This window comes from Podarcis gaigeae, assembly GCF_964106915.1.
Source record: "Podarcis gaigeae genome assembly, chromosome: 16".
NCBI lineage: Eukaryota > Metazoa > Chordata > Lepidosauria > Squamata > Lacertidae > Podarcis > Podarcis gaigeae.
The window spans coordinates 6,264,381-6,281,318 of record NC_139693.1 but is presented as its reverse complement, the minus strand read 5'-3'; the positions used below and the strand labels follow the sequence as shown (position 1 = coordinate 6,281,318).

At 44.8% G+C, this 16,938-nt stretch overlaps 1 long non-coding RNA gene across 1 annotated transcript; it reads right to left on the bottom strand.

Annotated features, from left to right (window-relative positions):
• Positions 1 to 10,942: 10,942 nt before the first annotated feature.
• On the bottom strand, positions 10,943 to 16,900 carry LOC310833580. The gene is made up of 3 exons (XR_014558813.1): positions 16,773 to 16,900; positions 13,977 to 14,095; positions 10,943 to 11,503 (listed from the first exon to the last, which is right to left on the bottom strand). It is a non-coding gene; the product is annotated as an uncharacterized lncRNA (long non-coding RNA).
• Between the last annotated feature and the right edge of the window lie 38 nt (positions 16,901 to 16,938).

The window sequence follows — 16,938 nt, the reverse complement described above, 5'->3', positions numbered from 1 at the left end:
CCACTATTGAGTTTTTCCTTCTTTCTGTGTAAGAAGAGCCCAGCTGGATCAGACCAAAGACCCAACTGTCCGGACAACCTGTTCCCTTCAGTGGCCAATCAGATGCCTCTAGGAAGCCCATAGGGAAGGCACATAGAGGCCGGCTGTTCTTGTTTCTTGACATTTGTTGAACCCACCTCTGAACCAGGAAGTCACATATATCCATTGTGACAAGAAAATTTCTTTCATTTCATATATTTATTCTTAATAAAACCTAATGTGCTGGTCCAGGGGGGAGGTTACCGTGGGGTGAGGTCCCGGACCTGAGTTGAGGGTCGGCAGACAGTCCTCCTCGGGCGAAGCGGGGTCCACAGCGGGAAGCCGGGCAAGGACAGGAACTCTGGGGGAAACAGGACTGGATGCTGGTCGAAATAGCTCATCAACGACGTTGCTCCCGCAACGTGGGACCAGGCTGACTGGCCTTTATCTTCTCTGAGGCCAGGGGCGGTCCCGGCCCCCAGGAGACCCGCCTCTCCTGGCCTTAAGGCGAGCACTCCTCCTGGGAGAAACCAGTTCCCTTCGCCTCTCTGCCCTGAGCCTCTGCAGTTCAGGAGAGGCTGAAGGGTTACTGGGCCCAGGCGGAGACTCACCTGTAGGCACTGAGTCCTCAACCACCTCTGGAGCCAGAGTGGATTCACCTGGTGCCTGCTCCTGAGGATTCGGCACAGGTGCAGGCGCTTCAGAATCAAGGCCCTGCCCCAGTTCAGCCGGCCCTGGAGGTGGGGACTCCTATGCAGGCTGGGATTCCTCCGGTTCAGCCTCTGAATCGGATTCCCAGGCCATCACACCTAACAGACTGAATAATAACAGATGCAAAATAAAATTAAATAAAAGTAGAAGGGATTATCTAGAACAACATTTATAGGAACATATTTATAGGAACACATTTCCAGAGCAGAATCAGTCCTAAAGATTACTATCACAAGGTTCTAACAGACACAAATGGGCCTACATTATCCTGTATCTTATTACTCCAGGATGTCACAAAAAGACTCAATTTCTCAAAGAACACATTATTTAGTTGATGCCCTCTCTGGTTCTCACTATATGGCAATAGAGCTTTAGTTGGTTAATTATGACTATGAGTCTTTCACCCATCCGGCACATTCAGCAAAAGGAGATGGTTGACTCCTGAGACTGTAGCGCATGTTTCCTGTGTCAGCACAACTGCCTACAACAAAAATGGCTCTTCAGATATTGCCCTAGCCACAGTCAGCCACCTAACATTATATTAGTGTTGACATATTTCAAAAAGTAAAAACAAGGACACCCCAAACCTGTGGTTTTTTGATTGACTTGCCTAACATCCAGGACAAAGCATCGCCTTTGGAAAATTCCCCCCCAGATGTATAGGTTGGATGTGGTATAGGTCCCAGTTTGGCCTGTGGGGAAGGGCAGCTGTCTACCAGCTCCATCTGCTACACAGGATGAGCCCCTACCTGCCCATGGACTGTCTCGCCAGAGTGGTGCATGCTCTGGTTATCTCCCGCTTGGACTACTGCAATGCACTCTACAAGGGGCTACCTTTGAAGGTGACCTGGAAACTACAATTAATCCAGAATACGGCAGCTAGACTGGTGACTGGGAGTGGCCGCCGAGACCACATAACACCAGTCTTGAAAAACCTACATTGGCACCAAGTACATTTCTGGGCACAACTCAAAGTGTTGGTGCTGACCTTTAAAGCCCTAAACAGCCTCAGCTCAGTATACCTGAAGGAGTGTTTCCACCTCCATCATTCTACCCAGACACTGAGGTCCAGCTCCTAGGGCCTTCTGGCGGTTCCCTCCCTGCGAGAAGTATACTTACAGGGAACCAGGCAGAGGGCATTCTCGGTAGTGGAGCCCGCCCTGTGGAATGCCCTCTCATCAGATGTCAAATAAATAAACAACTATCTGACTTAGGGACGCGGGTGGCGCTGTGGGTAAAACCTCAGTGCCTAGGACTTGCTGATCGCAAGGTCGGCGGTTTTAATCCCCGTGGCAGGGTGAGCTCCCGTCGTTCAGTCCCTGCTCCTGCCCACCTAGCAGTTCGAAAGCACCCCTAAGTGCAAGTAGATAAATAGGTACCACTTTATAGTGGGAAGGTAAACAGCGTTTCCGTGCATGGCGCTGGTGCTGGCTCACCAGATGCTGTTTAGTCACGCTGGCCACGTGACCCGGAAGTGTCTTTGGACAGCGCTGGCTCCCGGCCTCTTGAGCGAGATGAGCGTGCAACCCTAGAGTCGGACACGACTGGCCCGTACAGGCAGGGGTACCTTTACCTATCTGACTTTTAGAAGACATCTGAAGGCAGCCCTGTTTAAGAAAGCTTTTAATATTTGATGAATCATTGTATTTTAATGTTCTGCTGGAAGCCACCCAGAGTGGCTGGGGAAACCCAACCAGATGAGCGGGGTATAAAATATTATGATGATTATCTCTAAGCCACACCCACACCTGCCTTCATATGTGATATCAGAGGTGGCACAGGCAAAGACATGGTTGCCTAGGAATAATCAGGAGTCTTCACATGAGCTCCCTGAGCTTGCTTCTTAAGCAGGGCTCTCTGACAGCACCAACCAGATGACCAGTGTCAACAGCAAGCTCCTGGGCACTTACTACTGCAGTCAATTGGAGTTTGCAGCCAATGCTGATCAGCTCATCAGCACAGTCAATAAAAACCACTTTTCAGTTGCATCCACAGTATAGATTCAAGTCAAGTCTGAAAATTTAGCCCTCTCTGCGCACTATTTGCAGCGGGGAGAAATGTCCATTTGCAGCTGCTATTTGAATCAAAACCGCACCTGCAAACACCTCAAAGAGCTGCCACATATCCTGTTTCCCCCGGACACATCCTCTACATCCTTTACATACGCTTCAGGTTATAGACTCCGCTAACCCAGAAATAGTGCTTCAGGTTAAGAACTTTTCTTCAGGATGAGAACAGAAATCATGCTCTGGCAGCGCGACAGCATCAGGAGGCCCCATTAGCTAAAGGTTAAGAACAGTTTCAGGTTAAGAATGGAACTCCGGAATGAATTAAGTACTTAACCCGAGGTACCACTGCATTTCAGGATTAAAATTTCTGACCAGGCAGATTTTTAAAAAAATTGGCAAAATGTCCGGGGTTTCTGGTTTGTTTGCTTGGTTTATAGTAACCCAAGATTTTTTAAAATAAAAACAATTGTAAAAGCCCCATGTGTCATGCTTCTACCCCTGACCATTTTTCATGAATGGAACGGGGCCAATGACAGCGGCAGCTGTAGGCCAGTGTCGTGGTCACATGAACATTTGTAGTTGTGGCACCTGCGACTCTACTCTGGCAGGCTCTTTGAAGTTAATAACATTGCTACTTCCAATATATCACAGCTTCTATAGCCTACATATACAGTGGTACCTCAGGTTAAGAACTTAATTTGTTCTGGAGGTCCATTCTTAACCTGAAACTGTTCATAACCTGAGGTACCACTTTAGTTAATGGGGCCTTCCGCTGCCGCTGTGCTGCAGCCACACGATTTCTGTTCTCATCCTGAAGCAAAGTTCTTAACCCGAGTTACTATATCTGGGTTAGCAGAGTCTGTAACCTGAAGCATCTGTAACCTGAGGTATCACTGTAGTAGGTGTCAGGCTTGAGGGATTTTCTCCTCATCCCAGCAGCCTCCAGGATCAAAAAAGGAACAAGGAAGTTGGTGTTTATGGTTTCATTCAGTAACTGTGGATCAGAACAAAGAATCTAGTCTTGAACGCCATTAGGATGTTGCTCACTCTGAGCCCCTCCCTTTCCTTCTCCAACAACAGTCTGTGATTCTATGGGACGCCACAGGATGCAAACTCCGCAGCGTCCTTTGTTCTTGAATTCTGAGTGATCGGTGAGTCCTTGGAGAAGGAGGAGTTCCCAAACTCTCTAAGGATGTGTCTGCTGGCTGCTTTCCAACTTTCCCCCTCACTCTCACTATCTCGTAGCTTGGTAGCAGGGCAGTCTTACCCATAGGCGCTAGGGGTGTGGGGCACCCGGGCACCAGGCTCTTGGGGTGCCAAGCAGAGAGTCCAGGGTCCCAGAGTTGAGTCCGGGGAAGAGCCCACCTGTCGGTCAGAGCGCTGTAGCCGACTCTTCTGCTACGGCCGGCTCTGCGCTGCAAGTTTGGAGGCTACCAAGCCAGTGAGATGCTGAGGAGGCTGGCCAGCTCTGCTCTCCTGAGTACCTGGGACTGGGCAACCTGGGGCAGTGGCGCCGGGGGGATCTTTGCACCCAGTGCTGCATATGCTTAAGACAGCCCTGCTTGGCAGTTCTTCATACAGTTGTAAACCAACCCTGTCTCCTTCTCCTCTTGAAGCTGATGGAGAAAGGGGTGTGTGTGAATCTTCCCACTCACCTTCCTCTTCTGAAAGAAGCTGAGGAGACAATTCCCACCCCCCTCTTCAGCCCATTCCCTGACAGTAGGGGTATTTAAAATGAAAGTCATCACAGCGATCCATAGTTCAAAGCAGAAGTTGGCAGATGTGTCCTCTTTTTTTGCTCTTCAAAATATGGCAGCCCTACTCTGTAACTGCTGATCGGTTGATTGGCACCAACAGCAAGGCTTTTTGAACAAAAGAAGCTGTGTTATACTGAGTCATGCCCTTGGTCCATCTAGCTCAGTATTGTCCTCATGGTCTAGTTTTCCAGGTTTGCAGACAGAACTGTTTCCCCAGAACTGAACCCAGGATGTTCTACATTGAAAGCAAATGATATAACCTTGAGTGATAGCCCCTGTAGCTTCATGGCAGCAGCCACACCCACCTGCTAAAGTTGGCCTGCATGGATAGGGGGATTAAGGCTCCGGCCTGAAGGATGGATCCAATTCCTCACTCCTGATCTAAGTAATCATGCTATTTGATAGGTGTGGCCAAGGAGGCAACATTTCACACAGTAATAGTACTTAAATTAAAACCTGCTGCTAGCAACCCTCTTTAGGAATCCAGGACACTCAAGTTACTGTGACAGACGGCTGTCGAAATAAATTAATTATCAATTTGAGTTTATGAAAACCAGATGGCTTTCCATAGATGTATGTTCCAGATGAAATCATTACAGGGGGAAGATTAACTCTTTATGCAAATCTCTGTACAAAGAGCAGAATAACAGGAAATGTTAATTTCAGATATGTTTACTCATAAACCATTCCATCCAATCACTCAGTCAATCCCACTTTCTGTATATATAAACATTCATTTCAATTGTATGCACCTTACCCTAAAATACTCATTTTTGTATGCTTTTGTACACATTCCCAGCACCCATAATAAGCATTTTTGCCACAATTTCTGTGTAAAACATGCATTTCCGCAGGCAGTTGTTTGAAATGAATCTCCATTCCTAAAATTCAGGTGCTCATCTGCACTGTATCATGCCACTTTAAACAGTCATGCCTTCCACCAAAGACTCTTAGGAGCCGCAGTTTGCCATTGGGAGATCACTCCTCCCCTCATAGGACTAGCATTGGCAGAGTGGTTTAACTATCAATCCATCTTCCCAGGAGCTCTGGGAATCATAGTTCCGTGAGGCAAACAGGGGCCTCCTAATAACTCTCATCACTCTGAACATGCTACTGCTCTCAGGATGGGGCCTCAGAAAAGTGTTGAATCCAGTTAACATGAAGCTTCTGATCCATGTACAGTGGTACCTCATGTTACATACGCTTCAGGTTACATACACTTCAGGTTACAGACTCCACTAATCCAGAAACAGTGCTTCAGGTGAAGAACTTTGCTTCAGGATGAGAACAGAAATCGTGCTCCGGTGGCGCAGCAGCAGCAGGAGGCCCCATTAGCTAAAGTGGTGCTTCAGGTTAAGAACAGTTTCAGGTTAAGTACGGACCTCCGGGACGAATTAAGTACTTAACCCGAGGTACCACTGTACATACTCACGACTGACAGACTTGATCTGGTTGCTTCAAAAAATGTCCTCCATCCCTGGTAGGAACAGCAACAAGAACTTGCTTTGTGGATCATTCCTGTTCCGGATGCCTGCCAGCCCTGATCTCATGCAGGAAATTCCATTTTCTTCTCCCATCTATCCATTATTTCTTTTCTCTCTCACACTTCAACTGATAGTATTCACACCTGCAGGGCATTTGCAATCCTCACTGCATTTTTTTAATGTATTTTTTCCTGGGATTTTTCTTTGGGTCCCCCCTTTTTCTTCTAAAGTTTTTGGGCACTTATCCAGACCTTTGGGTTCCCCTAACAATGAAGATGCCCTGGTAGTGCTAGGTAGTGTTGTTTCAGATACATAATGAGAGGCATTAATCTCCCCCCATCTCACCCCCCCCCCGGTGTGTCACTGCCTCATGTGGAAAACCAAAGAACTGCAGAAGGCAGGCTTCTTAATGAAGAAAGTTCTGACCCTCCTCTAACTCTTCACCAACTGGTGGTTCCCAGAGTAGCTGGTAGCTAGGGGCATACTGAGGGATTGGCCAAGTTGGCCCCCACCAAGGTCACAGGTACAGGGGGTGCAAAAATCATTAAGGGAATGGAGGGCACCAACACACCTCGTTGTAGAGGTTGCAAGGGAACCTAGGTATGGCTCTGGTGGTAGCACCCTCCGGGGGGAGGCAGTGGGATTGGGTAGTATTGTTTTAGATACACAAAGAGAAGCATTCAAGTGTATGTTTGTTTCTCTGTTTGTGTGTGTGACTGCCCCATTGTGGGAAAACACAGAACTGCATGTGGCAATGGCAATGAAGAACTGTTGCTTCAGTAAGTCATTCCAGACAGGGAGAAGTGTTTATTTAGTTTGTTTGTTTGTTTGATGAAGGGTGGTTTAAAGATTTCATAAAGGTCCATGGTGCTGTTTACGGTAAAGTAACATATCACACAAAAATGACTAAGGATCCATAACATACAAACAAACGTCACTTCATTTATTACACGTAGATATGCCCAAGCTTTCTGATTGGGCACTCAAAGTAGCCAATCAGATAATCTGTGTGAAAAATTGTAGGAGTTCGATGTAGGTCAGGTGTGGAGAACTTCTTGTTCCTCTAGATGTTACTGGATTGTAACTCCCATCAGCCCCAGCAAGCATGGTGGATCAGGCCCTTGAAGTGGGAGTTAAGCAATCCTGCCCTTGCCCAACATAACAGAGATGAAAGTTGTAAAGAAAGAAATGAGATCTTGCCTGAATTAAAAGCATTTTCACTGTTGAAAATGAGTCAGTAGAAAGAAATGCATGGGTAGACCTACACCCAGTTTAATTTTTTTTTTTAATCAAGGCACCTTATTCCTTGAGCAGAGCAGCACATAAAACACTTAAAGATTGGTTTAGTGATTAGAACAGTGGTGCCTAATGGGGTGCCATGCAGAAGCTTTTGAATTTCAGCTCCCATCACCCCGAAAGAGCACAGTCAATGGTCAGGGATGATGGGAATTAGGGGTAACATCTGGATAGCCACAGATTGCTCTCCTGACCAACCAGAATCCAACTGGAGTTCCAGTGCCCTTCAGTCCCAGCTGACTACTAGGTCACACAGGAATCTGCCTTTCACTGGACCTGACAATTGGTTAATCTACTTGTTACTTTCTTTGCTGACCAGCAGTAACTCTTCAGGGTTGAAGACCTACCTGAACACACCAGAGATGGAACTTAGAATCTCCTTCAAGCAAAGTAGATGCTTTATTACTAAGCTATGGTCTATCACCAAGTCTCAGAGCAGAGAGAGCTCTTCCACCGCTCTTCTTCGCTGGGTCCTTTTAAATTGGAGGTTCTCAATGGATTGAACCATGTCTGCCCATTCTCACTTGGCCTCAACCTGCTTGTTCAGATGCATAATGCACCTGGTCATCATCCGGAGCACAGATCATCATCTGATGATCATCAGGAACCTGACCAAGCTTGCTCCAGTCTATGGAACCTCATGTTACATTAAAACAAGTGACAAGTCGAAGTGTGACAAGGTCCTGAGTGACATGGTGGCAAGTGCATTGTTGCTGTCATGCTGCCTCCTAACAAAAGGATTCTATTGTGATTTACACAGCAGTTAGTCCAAGCCTATACAAGTCATGGCACATTCTGAAGGACTCACATAGTGAGCTACAGGGTTAGAACGGTCACTACCCAGCATTCTCAGGTACCTTCTAAGGCCCACTGATGGTGAGAACTCTGTTGAGCCCCAGTAATAGGCCACCACTTTATATTCCCTACAAAGCTCAGGCACTTGGAATTTGAAGTGAAAGCTGTTTGGCATCAGTCATAAGAGCCACCAACCAGTTCTGAGTGGAAGAGTGTTGTGCTGCCTAATAGAACCATCCAGAGTGGGGAGAATGCCACATGCCCATGGATCTACTTAGGGGCTAGTCTCCCAATCTAAGAGAAAGTATAAACCTCTTAGCAAAAAGCTTGCCAAGGAAGGCAGAGTTTGAGATGCAATACAGTCCCAGGTCATTGTCATGGGGAGTACAGGCAAGGCATTGCATGGCAAGGCAAGGGAGGGGAGGGGAGGGGAATAGCACCAGGAGCCAGAGGGCCATATTGTTTCCAGAAGTGAGAAGGGTCAAGAGGGAGACTTTATTTACTCTGGCCTCTTAGACCAGATTATTGTATTTTAGTGTTTTGTTGGAAGCCTCCCAGAGTGGCTGGGGGGACCAGCCAGATGGGTGGGGTATAAATATATTATTATTATTATTATTATTATTATTATTATTATTATTATTATTAATAATAATAAAGACACTTTCCTTTTATGTTGGCAGTCTTCATTGATAGCTTTATGTACCACAGATTTTCTGGATCCTTTTCAAAAGCCATCCAAATTAGATATGTGACCCACTCCATCCTTCTGATTGTATATTCCTTTAACTGATTCTAATCCTGTGTTTTTAAAATCTTGCAATCTACCATGGTAAGGAGTGGTAAGGAATCCAGTGGAAGAGGCGGTGGAGGAGTTGAAATAAACATGATAACAAATAAATAAGGCAGCTCCCTGTTCTCAGAAGCTTACACTGAGATTTCAAGTGGTGCAACTGTCCGAGTTACAATAAGTGTTTTTTTTTATGTGGTTGAGGAAGTTCTTCCTGATAGTTAAGAATACAGAGAGAAGATGCTTATCTCTAAACAGCTGGGGACTTGTAATTGGCTGTTGCTCAGCTTTCCATTCATGCATTTGACTTTGCCTTTCAAATAGAGAGCACTCCTATAAGTTTTTGTCCATTACTACAGTGGTACCTCGGGTTACAGACACTTCAGGTTACAGACTCTGCTAACCCAGAAATAGTACCTTGGGTTAAGAACTTTGCTTCAGGATGAGAACAGAAATCATGCAGCGGCAGAGGGAGGCCCCATTAGCTAAAGCGGTACCTCAGGTTAAGAACAGTTTCAGGTTAAGAACAGACCTCCAGAACGAATTAAGTTCTTAACCCAAGGTACCACTGTATTTTAAAAAGACCTGGTCAATATGTGGTTTGGTGCCTGCTCTGTTGCCTCTATCATAATCCCACGTCCCCCGAATCAGTTCTCTCAACCCTTTCGCTGTCTTCATTCAACAATACTATGTTGTAGGCTTATGCTGAACAAATGTATATTTTCAAGACCCATCTTACTTTTGCAATTTTTCAGAGGTTTTAATATTTTGTGATATTATATATTAGTATTAATGTGGTACTTTAATTGTTATAACTTGCATTGGGACCTTACAGTAAAGGGCAGGTAATAAATTGTAACAGCAGCAACAACAACAACAACAACAACAACAGCCTACTGGAGCAACCCAGAGGCCCATCTAGTCCAGCATCCTATTTACACAGTGGCCAACCGGATGACCCATCAGGAAGCTCACAAGCAGGACCTGAACATAAGAGCCGTCTCCCCTCCTGCAGTTTCCAGCAGCTGGTTTTCAGAAGCATTACTGCCTCCAGCCATGAAAGAAGACCTTGGCCATCATAGCTAAAAGCCATGAAAGAGGATGACTGGCTCAAGGTCACTCAGTGAGCTTCATAACTGAGTGGGGATTACAACTCTGGATTCCCAGTTCCCAATTCCCAGTCCAACATCCTGGCTTGAGCAGGTTGTGTCAATTGAAGGAAAGTCCCAGGAAGACCATGGCCAACCCCAGAGTATATCAGAGTGGAAAAGCATGGTGTACGCAAACCAACCCCATATGGCAGGGGCTACAAACTTCATCCGTCCCCAGCCAGGATGGTCATCAGTCAAGACGGTAGGAGTTGTAGTCCATGGGCAAATGGTAGACACAACATTGGCCACCACTGTTTTATGGTATACCTGCTTGAGGTATGGGAATGCCCCATACCTGAAACCTTGTGAGATGCTGTTGATCTGTGTGATGGCCAAACCAGTGATGGCCAAACTTGGCCCTCCAGCTGTTTTGGGACTACAAGTCCCATCAACCCTGACCACTGGTTCTGTTAGCTAGGGAGGATGGGAGTTGTAGTCCCCAAACACCTGGAAGGCCAAGTTTGGCATCACTGGTGTAAACAATACAGTGGTACCTCAGGTTAAGAAATTAATTCGTTCTGGAGGTCTGTTCTTAACCTGAAACTGTTTTTAACCTGAGGTATACCTCTTTAAGGGGACGCAGGTGGCGCTGTGGGTTAAAGCCTCAGCGCCTAGGACTTGCCGATCGAAAGGTCGGCGGTTCGAATCCCTGCGGCGGGGTGCGCTCCCGCTGCTCGGTCCCAGCGCCTGCCAACCTAGCAGTTCGAAAGCACCTCCGGGTGCAAGTAGATAAATAGGGACCGCTTACCAGCGGGAAGGTAAACGGCGTTTCCGTGTGCGGCTCTGGCTCGCCAGAGCAGCGATGTCACACTGGCCACGTGACCCGGAAGTGTCTCCGGACAGCGCTGGCCCCTGGCCTCTTAAGTGAGATGGGCGCACAACCCCAGAGTCTGTCAAGACTGGCCCGTACGGGCAGGGGTACCTTTACCTTTACCTTTTATACCTCTTTAGCTAATGGGGCCTTCCACTGCTGCTGTGCTGCCGCCATGCAATTTCTGTTCTCATCCTGAAGCAAAGTTCTTAACCTGAGGTACTATTTCTGGGTTAGCGGAGTCTGTAACCTGAAGCGTCTGTAACCTGAAGCATCTGTAACCCGAGGTACCACTGTACTGAGCTAGATGGACCATTGATCTGACTCTATAAAGCAGCTTTCTTTGATCCGTGGAGGAAAGTTCTTCCAGCCCCTGTGACTCTTTTGATTGACTTTTCCTCCTTGGGTGCATTCATACCTGCTTTAAGTTTGGGAATTTTGCTTTGAACTAGTCAAGAATGCTGCATATCAGGCTTATGAATTTGTGGCCCATATTTAAATCATGCACTGTTGTTTTGTGTCTTCATTCTCTGCATCTATGTGTGGGCAAAGCACCTATGTAGGTCATAATTCAAGTTCCAGTGTGGGTTGTCCTCCAATTGTTGCCTTCACCAGACACATTGCTGAGAGACGGAAGTTGTTTAACACATTCAATCATGCAATGAGCCAAGTTGATGGTGAGACCTGGAAAGAGGGTTGAGACTGAACTTAACCAAAAGCAAAAAAGATCCAAGGCATTTCAAGGGAAGGAGAAACCATCAGAAAGGCTTCCCAAAATGTGGCAGGGCAAGTCTACTCTATGTAGCTCTAGATTGCCTTAAGATTTATCACTCCCTCTTTTTCCAAAGTTCAGGCTGCAAGTGCTGATCATTATTTAGCCATCATTCCTGGAGGATGGAGTCAATTACTAAGACGATTAATCACTTAATCACTGATGAAGGTGGAAGCTGAGACGTTTTGCTATAATAATTTAAAACTTCTCATACAGATAAATAGATAGAAGATTAGATTAGATAGATAGATAGATAGATAGATAGATAGATAGATGATAGATATAGATGATAGATAGATATAGATAGATAGATAGATAGATAGATAGATAGATAGATAGATAGAGATAGATAGATAGATAGATAGATAGATAGATAGATAGATAGATAGATATGATAGATAGATAGATAGAGAGATAGATAGATAGATAGATGATAGATAGATGATAGATAGATAGATAGAGATGATAGATAGATAGAGATAGATGATAGATAGATAGATAGATAGATAGATAGATAGATAGATAGATGATAGATAGATAGATAGATAGATAGATAGATAGATAGATGATAGATAGATAGATAGATAGATGATAGATGATAGATGATAGAGATAGAGATAGAGATAGATAGAGATAGAGATAGATAGAGAGATAGATATAGAGAGATATAGATATATAGATATAGATATATAGATATATAGATATATAGATATATAGAGATATAGAGATATAGAGATATAGAGATATAGAGATATAGATAGATCAGAAGGTTGGCCATTCAAATCCATGTGACGGGGTGAGCTCCCATTGCTCTGTCCCAGCTTCTGCCCATCTAGCAGTTCAAAAGCATGCCAGTGCAAGTAGATAAATAGATACAGCTGTGGCAGGAAGGTAAACGGCATTTCCGTGCGCTCTGGCACTTCTCACGGTCCTCTGTGCGCCAGTAGCAGTTTAGTCATGCTGGCCACATGACCTGGAAAAGCTTTTTGTGGACAAACACTGGCTCTCTTGGCCTGAAAAGTGAGATAAGAGCCGCAACCCCATTGTCGCCTTTGATTGGACTTAACGTCCAGGGGTCCTTTACCTTTTACCTTTACCTTAGAGAGGGAGAGAGAACCAGCTTGGGTGAACCGCTCTTTGTTGATTTTATAACACTCTCAATCATATAGATGGAATCTAGAGAGATATAGATAAGGATATATAGATATACAAATGAGATGTTTAGAACATTGCTATTTCCAGGCAACCTTTCAGGGGCCACATGCCAGTTGGAAGCAGGTTCAGAGGTATATAAGTGGACAGAAGAAGAAATATGAACTTTATCTTTGTGTTCTCAGCTGCTTTCTACCCAAACACTTCCATTTGCCCCTCTCTACCCTCCATTGCAGGGACCGCGGGTGGCACTGTGGGTTAAACCACAGTGCCTAGGACTTGCCGATTGCAAGGTCGGCAGTTTGAATCCCCGCGACGGGGTGAGCTCCCGTTGTCGGTCCCAGCTCCTGTCAACCTAGCAGTTCGAAAGCACCTCGCAGTGCAAGTAGATAAATAGGGACCGCTTTCTAGCGGGAAGGTAAACGGCGTTTCCGTGTGCTGCGCTGGTGCTGGCTCGACAGATGCAGCTTCGTCCCGCTGGCCACGTGACCCGGAAGTGTCTTCGGACAGCGCCAGCTCACGGCCTCTTGAGCGAGATGAGCGCGCAAGCCTAGAGTCGGTCACGACTGGCCCTGATGGGCAGGGGTACCTTTACCTTTACCTTACCCTCCATTGCGGCTAGTAAAAGGGCATGATCAGAGTTCAAGGACACATCACAACTAGGAAAAAACTCTGAATAAAAGGTGTGGCCTGGGAAGAGTCCTGAGAGCCACATAGAGAGGTCTTTGTGGCCCACATTTGGTCCCTGAGTTTAATGCTCACCACCAGTCATTTAGATGGTTCCTTCATGCCACAAACTCAGACGGCTCCATATCCACTGGTGTGTGTGGTTTTTTAAAGGAAACACCCTACCCTTCCTTTCTCTCCTAGGGCCCATCTCCCCAAGATGACAGTATAGAAGTGACAACCTCTATACTTTTTATACAAACATTTTGGAGTAACATACTCATAATATTAAATTTTGCTGCATCAAACACAATTTAAATACTTCAGATTCCAAAGCAATTTCCCATTGTTTAGGCTGCGTGGCACATTATAATTCCATGCCTCTCTGAGTTCCTGAACATGAATCTTTAAAATATTCATAAAGCATTTATAAACTACAGATGTGGATATAGCATTCTAAAAGGATCCAATAATTCCCCCCAATACAGTGTAAGGTGGTGAAAGTTTTAAAGCAGATAGACCATAAATAGACCCCAGCAGATGTTGACAATTGAATTTTTCACTCACCTGTCATTTATATTTAAGCCGCAAAATAGGAAAAGCCAATAATTCTCCATCTAAACAGGTGATCTAATGTATGCATCTCATATTTGGTCCATTTCTTCCACACCTCTTTATCTTCAAATCTGGATTACAGAATGAAGTAAATTTAGCATGACTATTTGGGCCAAATTGTAACTGCTGAGACAATATACTCCATATCTCTCTAGTTGCTAAAACTGAACGTGTTGGAGGTCCCTTCTTTTGTAGAACCCAATAAAAGTCATCCAAAGAGGGGATTTAAATAAGCCATCTTTACAGTTACCCAAGTTGGGTTATTCATAGAAGAAGAAACTTGTCAGTCATCTGTATGTCCTGAAAGATATGCTTTGTGTTATTCATTCATTCATTCATTCATTCATTCATTCATTTTATTCATTGTTTGTTTATCTATTGCATTTATATCCCTCTTTTCCTCCAAGAGCTCAAGGTGGTATATATACCCTCACAACAACATTGTGAAGAAGTCTAGGCTAAGAATGAATGATTGGCCCGAGATCACCCAGTGAGCTTGATGACTGAATGAGGATTTGAACCCTGGTTTCCCAGGTCCTAGTCCAACGCTCTAATCAATACACCACATTGAATAAACTAATAAACTATAAAATAATGTCTGGAATAACTGCCTTCTTAAATGGACAGCTGCACTCTCCTAAATAAAAAATGAAGTTGACCATTATCCCAAATTATCTTCCTAAATATGAATCTTTTGAAAATATGCTTGGGAAACATGCAATGAAATACCACAAAGTACATATATCACCTGTAGCAATGTGAATAAGGTTAGCAAAAACTCAATGCCCCATGTTCACTTTTTCGTGCTGTGAAAGGTAGACATGAGCTCAACAACACATCCCACTTCTCCCTCCCAAGAGCTCAAGGTTGTATGTAGTTCTCCCCGTCCACATTTTATCGTCACAACAACCCTTCGAGTTATGAGCTTGATTACTGAGTGGGGACTTGAACCCTAGTCTCCCAGGTCCTACTCCAACACTCCAACCACTACACCACACTGGCTAAACTAATAAAATAAAAAGCAATGTCTGGAATAACCTCCTTCTGTTATTGGCAGCTGCATTCTCTCAAATCAAAAGGAAGCAGACCACTATCGCAAATTAACTTTCAACATATCCCATTAATCTTAGGAAAATATGCTTGGGGGACATGCAGTGAGCAAATACATATATTTTTGATGACAATGTGAATAATGTAAGCAAAAACTCAATGTCCTATCGTCTTACCGCGTTCCCTTTTCGTTTTGTGGAAGACTGACATTAATGCAATAACACTCTCCCCTCCTGTGATTTTGAGCAACTGTTATTCAAAAGCGTTAATGTGTGACTGTGATTCCAGATCTCGAACTGAATTGGATCAATTTGGGTCAACATGGGATTCAGCTAGAGCGGGCTGAGGAAACCACAGATCACCCTGGTTCAGATCATGTCCAGCTGGAGTGATCCAGGGCTTTAAAACTGCAAGGGGGTCAGACATCGTGGAGCAGGCTGCGCCTGTCTGCTCACATGTTTAATTAGGGAGTTAAACCACAATTAAAGACTGTGAAAGACTCCCAGTTTGTGTCTGGTCTGAGATCTGGATCTGGATCAGGTCAGCCCCAGATTGCCCTGGTTCAGATTGGGGCCACTCCAAAGCCCTAAATCAGGCTGCAAGTTGTACCGGGGTGTTTGTGTATGTGTGTGTATGTGCACAGTCCTTAAAAAAAATACTCCATTTAACAGTAGGTTCATATTATCTCACATTAGTTTCATACTATATTATAAATCGCCAAAGCTGGAAAATAATCCCACAAAATTGGCAATGTCTATTTATTTTTACTATTTTCTTGGAATTATGCTGGAGCCACAAGGCCAGCCCTGCTCAAAAACTGAGGTAATATGGGGTGTCCACACATTACCCTCAACAACTGTACAATCTCTGGACCCGTGTACACAAACAGTCTCTACATTCACAAAATTATTCAAATGTAATATTCACCTATTGTACAGTCAATGTATCAATGTACACAATTGTTGAGTGGTACAAATTAACAAGTGTACACTCTTTCACACAGCCTGGTGTGTGCATGTAGAAACACATTGCACTTGTCGGGACAGAGAATGCAGTGCTTGTCCTATTTACAATGAATTTAAATCCTCTATTTGAATAGATTGACTCTAGGTAGAACTTAGCTAGATAAATATAAAAATAGCAGGGAAGAGACTTGATTGACTGACATATTGAATCCTTCCTTTATCTCCAGGAACTCAAGGTACCATATTATACATAGTTCTCCCCCTCCTCAATTCATCCCCACAACAATCCTGTGAGGTAAGTTAGGCTGAGAGGCAGCGGCTGGCCCATGCTCACAACAGTGAGCTCCATCGCCAAAAGGGGATTTGAACCCCGATCTCCCAGGTTCTAGTCTAACGTTCTAAGCACTACACAACCAGTGTCTCTCAGCTTCTGGGTAAATAAGTGCAATCATAATTTGGACTGGATATAAACTGATTTGCCTATCAGGAGCCACCAACTCCCCTTAAAAAAGCCCATCCTTACATATGTCACCCATCAAGAGCCCCCACAAATAGGTGAGGCACCGCTACAAAGCAGGAACTTACTCATTAGGTGGAGCACCTTCATTAAGCTGTTTACATTCCATAAAATAACTAGTGATACAAAAGTGAGATATGGATCTCATATGACTTGTCAGGCATCTTGGGCTGGAAGAGGCCACCTGTTCAGGGAGATTGTAACTGTGTCACTCACCATTCCTGGGGTGCCTCACTTCCCATAGGAGTGGCCAGAAGATGGGTATAAAGAGGATCTCTGGTCCCCAAGCTCATCATTCGAATCCATTGAGACTTCTCCATCATTCCAGCACATCTGCTAAACAAGGTAAGTCCAATGCTCAGATATGGATGGAAACATCTTC